Here is an 8,051-nt window from a genome sequence, read left to right as displayed (position 1 = left end):
CTGAAAAGGATGTTTTACCAAGAAGGGAGGAATAAATCACTTTTGGAAGCTGACCAAATTCTGCCTGTGATGGAGAAAGGTTTTCTCCTCTTGGGACACAGCTGCAGTTTGAAGTCTGGCAAGGATTTACATGCAGCACTGGTATCAAAGAGTATTCTAATCCACTGGGTTAACTAGGATAATTCCAAGAGGTTAGAATTATCATTCTTAATAACCAGTGCTGTTGGAGCTGACATCCTTGTAAGGGTTTTTTTTGTCTCTTCCCTAAGAGAGATCCTCTTAGGATGTGCTTAATTTTAGACAACTTAGTCCTTCTGACTTCTGTGGGACCATCTGACTCTTTCAAAGTTAGGCAACTACTTCTTGTCCGTTTTGATCAAATCCAGGGTGTATTGCAAAATGATACAGTTGCATATCAGCGTCTACAGACAGCTAAAGCAGGGCTATTTCTGGGTTTAATTGCTGGAAACAGATATAAATTTGGGATTTGCTAGCATGGCTGAGTTTATCCTGATCATTTTATTCATTTAAGGGAGCTTGCTTACATTAAGTGTATTGGTTAATCAACCAGGAAAAACTTATTTTTAAACTTCAGGTTTATCCACTTATAGTTGCTTCAATTTACAAGAATCCTTGCATCTCTTTTGCAATGGTCTCATATTTATATAGTAGTTTGTTCCATATAGATTAAATACTCACATATAACACGAAACAGAACTCATTGGCTTATACCAGCTTTCTACACACACATTTCAGGTAAGTGGCATAAGCAATAGCATCCAATAGCTATCAATTAATAATATAAATTAATGTACCTAAGTCACCTGAAAAAAACATCTGGGGAAAAGAAATATGGTAAACCCTTTTCAGAGATGATTCAGAATCCAGGAAACCAGTTGCAATTTCATTTTTTGGGGGGAGTTGTTTGTTTGTTGGGGGGGGTGTTTTGTTTTTAATAGCTGTGAAAGTCTAAGTTCTTGATTATTGTAGTAGAATTACAGCATAAATACAGCAAAATTTTTAATAACTCAAATGGCTAAAGCTCTCAGAATCGATATAACAACAAAACAAGAATAAAGCTCACCAAAAAAAGTGAAACAGAAATCAATACAAATCCTATTGGGCTAAACAAATCCCTTAACAGCTCTGAAAAAATACAATGCCAGACTAAACCAGCTGTTGCAGGGTGAATGTAAAACATACTAATTTCTCCAAGTATAAAAATACATTTGTCACCCCTGTCTTATGAGTAATGTAATTTGGGAGCAATATAATATTTCTGTTTGGAAGACTCAAACTAAATATTAACCCAAAGTTTGTGTTTTGTGGATTTTCTTTAAAATTCTCAAACCAGGGATGAGTAATCTTTTAAATAACGAGTGCAAAAAACCTGAATCTTTTGGCATAAATATGCCAATTTGCCATAAATATGTTAAGGAACAGAACATTGCCAAATTGCCATGAAAATACACACAGAGTTATTTTGAATAAATAAATTACTTCGCAGATTACATAGTAACATTTTTTTTTAAAAGGATAGATTATATATAATATACCTTGCATATGAAAGTGTAACAGAACCTCTGTGGCCAGAGGAAGTAGTTGTCCCTTTTGATGACAAAAAAAGATTAATTAGAGCTGTAGAAGTACTTGAAGCAGTTAGTGAGAAAGAGAAATATAGCCCGAGAAAAAAAGTTATTATTCTACAGAAAAAAAAGCATAGGCAAAACTAGCCATGCTTCTGTATTGGACCTGGGAACAGATGCTTTTAGGATCAACAGACAAAAACTCCCTCATTTTTTAAGAGAAACAGAGAAATACTTTAGATTACTAAATTTACCTGGTAAGGATTCAGATTTGACAAGCATCAAGTCCTACATCCTTCACGAAAGACTTGATGAATTGCAGTTTTATCTCAGGCTTACACACTGATACCACAGCACCTCTCCTCTACTATGACCACATACCTAAGACACAGTTGAGCAGCCTGATTTTTTTATCGTCAAACCATAGTTCCCAGCCATGCTTTGTACAAGGTACTTCCCAGTGGCAACCTGATGCAAACAGGTTACTGCAAAGGAGAATCCAAGATCCATTTGAAAAAATCTAACAGGAAAATGATTAAGCCAGGCCATGGACTTGATAAAGCTTGGGAAAAAATCACTGAACTTTCAAAAAGTTTCACCAGCCAGGGTGAGTAAGGTCTGACCATAGAGGCCCAAAAGAGAAAGCCTGTTAAATCCTGAATCTACAAGATTATGGGTTTACAAATCAGCCTTAATGAGTTTAGAGGTAGAGCAAGGACAACCCAAGGTCAGGAGCCAAAGAAACTGGGACATATACTAAGCCAAAGTCATGGTCAGAGGCCATGCTAAGGAGCAGAAGACCCAAGAACCTGAATAGCCAACAAGCCAGCAGACAGAACACAAACCACAGTGAAGGTACAGCTTAACTGTGTAAAAAGCACCCCCATGACCAAATGTTACTTACCCAGATATGTATCAATTCTTGAAGCAAGAAACAACTACAACTGGGAGGAAAAACAAATAAACAAACAAAAAAAACAAAAACAAAAGGAATCAAAATGCAATTATTTTGTTTCTTATTAAAAGGATTTAAATTACCACATTTTCATGTTATTACTAACAGCCAATTCAAAGACTACCAAGAAAATCGCTACAGTATCTGACCACAGAATAAAATTACAGTTTGCTAATACAACAGTGCACACAGAAATTACCTCTAATTATTTGACATAAATATGATCGAATTGGTGACAGTGCCAAACTAATGTTATAAAATGAAGAGCGGCAAGAAACAAAGAATAAGTCACCAAAAAAAAGGTGCCTGTAACTGAATGACACACTGAGTCAGTGAGAAAAAAAAAACTCATGTGTGTGACACAGGGAGCAAAATACCAACTGAGGTCACACATCCCTGTTCAGCTGATCTAGCTTATGGGGTCCTCAGTCACAGGGGCAACTGACAGTCTCCAGCTACAGGACCGGTTGCCTGTGCAGAGCTTGACAGTTTGGCAGTTGACTAGTCTAGAAAAATTAGACCCCAAGGGAAAGGAGTATTTGTTTGTAAAACTTGTGCATGAATTACATGTAGAGATCAAAAATGGATGGGAAAAGGACCTGCAAGGCCAACCCCTGCCACAAAGGTGTAGTGGAGAACCTGAAAGCACAGATCCTACAAGAAAGATAACAGGGAAGACCGGAAAGAGAAGGTGTGTTCCAGCACTGGCAGGGATGCCATGCCTGGCAAGCACCACTACCTATCTGTAGCAGATCCTCCTTGTCCTTCGATAGGATAAAGACCACTGCTTTTGGATTTGCCATTCACTCTATTTCTGCTGCAGATTCAATCAATACGTAATGGGGGTTAAATACATTAGAATTTTGAAGAGCTCTGTGTTTATCTCTTGGACTGTGTACCTGTTTGGGCACTTGCTGCTCTAATTGATACCATAGTATCAAGTCAGAGTAAACTTGAATGAAACAATGGCTATTCTCTCTATGTTGTCATGCTGGTCCAAGTCTAAACTCGTACTAAGTCAGTACGCTAGCTCAGGTGTAGAGTGAGCCAACTGGCTTACCACAGTCATCTTCAATTTGATAGGAGTATTTAACACAAGAAAGAATTTTACCACTAAGATGAAGTAATAAACAGGGACCTGTCCTGAAGCTTTTAATAAGAGAAAACACCTCCAGGTGATTTCCATGAGAAAGATAACAGGTTTAGTAGATATGCTGCACACTCATTTCCAAGGATGACAATGCAATAAACTGATACTGGGTAAAGAGGACTAGCAAAATAGTTCCAGTCCTCTGCTCTGAAATTAAATGTGATACTACAGTATGTTAACTGGGTAAAAGATCAGATTCCATGTCTAACAATCTACACCTTGCTTGTCAATAGAGTATTTAAGTAAGTAGTAGCTCTCCTTCTTTTACTGATTGCAGCTGACATGCAGTGCTTATATATTCTAGTGACAGCCCAACCTTCCAAATTCCCATCATTCTCATTGTGTCTGCTAGCATTTATCAGCCCCTTATCCAAATAACTCTTGTAATTATTTGGTTGTTCATTTGGTGAATTTTGGGGGCTGAGTTTATCAAGTTTCTAGATGCTTTTTTTTTATATTCTAGATACCAGGCTGCTGTTAATAGCCCTTTTGTGTAGCAAAGCATCTATATTCTGGGCTGAAAAACAATTCTATTTAGTAATACCTTTATCTGTAGAAGGACAATTCTTACCTGGCTCAATGGTAAACCTCCTAAAGACTAAACTGTCAAAAACACTTACAGACCTTGAGTTCCAAGTAGGGGACATGCTAGCCCTGATTCTCTGAAGGGCGAAACTCAAGGCGCATCCATACATTCACAGTCACCTCTCCAGTCACCCTGCTGATACATGTAGGGTTTGAATTTTCAGCATGATACTGTCATCAGCAGAAAGCTTGCATTTCATTTATTATTTGACTAAAATTGTATCAGAAAGTATAATACTACATCACTTTCAATGTTAAAACACTAGATGTGTTACATTATATAGCTTCTCCATTCCTTCAACCAGACCTATACAGTAATTCCCAGATATCTGTTTCACCACTCCATGATTACTCCCATCAGCACAAGCTGAGGAGCTTAAAAATTTCTTTGGAAATGTGAAGTGGGAGCCAATTCCTTTCTTCCCACTTAATAGCTTGAGTATTTAAAGACAACATGTACTTGTTTGGCAGGAACGGTTTTACAGTGATCATTTTACATGTAAATAATTTATTAAATAGATGAAATGCCACAAAAGAGTCTATAAGCACACAGCATATTTCTTGGGTTTTACTGAAACAATAATTCCTGTTATTGTGTACTAATAAATTTCCAACCAATCTTGATGCCATGTCCTAGTGAGAGAGGAGCCCATAGCCTCTGTTTCACTTCAGAATAGAGAATTGCTATAATTTATTTAACTAGACTTACTCTAGCAGGAAGGGAACAAGGCCTAGGCAGCAAGCAAACTACGGATTGGAATGGTGTTCAATTCTGTATTCTAAGGAGCATCTGGTATAATTTGGTACTGATTAAGTTCCCTTAAACAATGTTTCCAAACATTTAAGTGCATAAAGATAATTCAGATAATCATAAACTAAACAGTGAATGGTACATTGTATACAATAAACAAAAAGAAAGAAAATTCATCCTGTCTAATATCAGAATTTTATGTCACTTGGATCCTTCATACTATGGTTCATAAATTCTTTTTAGTCTTGATTAAAAGATATGGATTATCAGGCTATCAGTCAAAGCGAGAGGATTTGTAAAGGGATGTTTCAGTGCCATCTAGTGGTTTTTCATATTAATAAAAAATGTTCCCTCGTATGGGAATTTTCATTTTATAATTGTAATCAGGAAACACTTTTTGTACCATCTATATGCTTATTTTTTCCTCAGTTTTATACATAATGATGTTGGACACATTACGTTTAAAATAATTCTATTGGCTCTGTCTAAGGACATACTATTTCTGTGCAAAAACAGAATAAATATCATGCAGTGTAGGAATACACTAAACGTACAAGGAAGAGGCATCATACTGTGAGGCTGAGACCAATAACCCAGCCAGGTGAAACCCCATCTTCTGGAAAGGAACACAGCTTCAAGATTTCAAGGGGGCAGATGCGTCAGACCTGTTCTGCTGACTAATTGGCATGCTAATCTTTGTCTAATTGATAGTTTAAATGTGTTGGCTGTAGCTTCTAGCCCTTGGTTTTTCTTATGCTTTCTTCTCTGAGATTAAAAAGCTTTTTAATACATGGTATATTCTCTTTGTATTAATACTTCTGTGCTACAATCAAGTTACCTTTCAGACTCTTCTTTGATAAGTTTAACAAACTGCATTCTTTCTGTCCTTCACAGTAAGGCATTTTTCCAGCGCTCAGATAATCTTTGTGGCTTTCTTCTTACACCTTCTCCATTTCTCACACTGTTAGAAACACTGACAGCTGACTTGTAAGCAATATTCTAGTACTGGCTTCATCAGTGCTTATATAAAAACAAAATTGCCTTCCTACTCCTACACACTGCCTTCCTGAATAGATTTACAAATTCTTGTTAATCTTTTTTACTTCACACATCACATTAGAAGTCTGTTGTTCAAGATGATTTATAAGAACTTCTCAAAGTTGGTGTTTTCAAGGATACTGTCCTCCCCTTCATACTTATAAACTGCTTTTTTTCAGATATACAACTCTGCATGTGAATATATTAAAACAGTAGCTAATTACGTGTGTTCATTCTGCTTACCAAACTATCCATGTTACTGTGTGACTTCAGCATCATTATCTATCATGCTGTCAACCTCTGTATCGTCTGCGTATTTTATTGACAGTGATTTTATATTTAAGTCCATGTTATGCATAAAACCACTTTGGTTTGAACGCTCTTCTTTGGAAGACACAATTGTAAACAGCCTCACTGGATGACTATTTCTCACTGGCATTAGCTCTCAAAACCATCGGTTTCAGATTTTAATTCATTGCTTATAGACAGTATGTGCTACAGTGCCAGCTATTTAAATGAACAGTAGTATATTGTGCTAGCTGAATGTCTTTCAGCAGTTAAAGCATATGCTATCTACACAGTGTGACTACATCTGTAATCTCTTGAACAGCTAAATCATGCCTATTTCCTATAAAATCACACTGACTAGCATTAGTTGTATTCCTATCATTTAATTCTTTATCACCAAAATCCTTTGCCCTTTCCCACTATTCCACCTGGAGATCTCGTCAGGTTAACAGGCCATTTAGCTACAAGTCCTTTTTAAATACTCATAAGCTATTCACAGCTTTCGTGCTTCTGCAGTTTTCCCAACACTCAAAAATTCTTTTCAAAAGCTGGTTAGTGTATGTGAAGTGCCTCAGCCAAGGGTGTTTTCTTTATGGACTTTCAGGTGCAAATGATCCAGACCTGATCATTTAAAAAAAACCCTTATCTGTAGCAGACACCTAACTTCTTCCTTACTTATTAATGAATTCAGTGGAATAAGTGCATTAATACACTTCTTTCCAAACAGAAAACAGAATGTATTGAAGGTCTTCACCCTTTCTGCATCATTCTAAATAGCTCGAATATTAATCTACTTGAGGGGTCCATTTCAATTGTGTATTTGGGAGCACTGCCCAAAATCTTAAAGAAAATTCACCTGGAGCTGTAAGACCATCAGTCATAATCTTTCACTCCTCTAAAGCTCCTAAGGTAAATCTATAGCCACACCTGCCTGCCATGTAAGCATGATAGTGAGACTAAAACCAGTGATACCACGTTACAGAAAGAGCCATTGCTCTTGGACAAACTGTAACACCGTATTTGATGTTTCTCTTAGAATAGTTTATCAGAAAAGTATGTATAGCTTATAGCCATATACTTACAACACTACAGCTTATAATTATTACACTGATTTGCATTCTGTTCATATTTGAACACTTTCCAGTCTCACTAAAGTCCAAGGAACTATCCATCAACCACGAATTTGGCCCTCGAAGTCTGTACCCTAAGCTTTAAACACTTGGCTTTTCATGGAGGTAAGATCCCATTGCCAAAATCACACTGGAATTCCAAATTAGTGAAACTTCTCAGTTATTTATGTGTTTATAGGAAGTTTGATCCTTCCTGTCTCTTTAGATCTGACTCTTTCAAATGAAGGAAATATAGAAAAAGAAGAGGCCTGTAAAAAATACTTGCTCATTGAAACTAAAATGTATTTAGTTATTTCAGAGTTTAGCCAGCCCATAAACAGAAATGCTACTAATTTATTTGTATTATTTCTTTATATGAAATGAGTATACATTCTTTTTTTAAAGCAAGGGCAAGTATAGGTAGTATTAGAGGAAGTTCTGCTGCACACCAAGTTAACTATATGTCTATTTTCCTTATTGATACAGCATTAAAATAGGGCTGGGGAATTAAACATAACAACAGAAAGCGTCAATTTGGCTAACTTCTTTTTAAAAAAAAAATTATAATATCTACTTTTGACTGTGAAAT

This window comes from Haliaeetus leucocephalus, unplaced genomic scaffold (genome assembly GCF_000737465.1).
Source record: "Haliaeetus leucocephalus isolate CR32 unplaced genomic scaffold, Haliaeetus_leucocephalus-4.0 Scaffold184, whole genome shotgun sequence".
In the NCBI taxonomy this organism is placed as follows: Eukaryota; Metazoa; Chordata; class Aves; order Accipitriformes; family Accipitridae; genus Haliaeetus; species Haliaeetus leucocephalus.
This window is presented reverse-complemented; position numbering follows the sequence as displayed.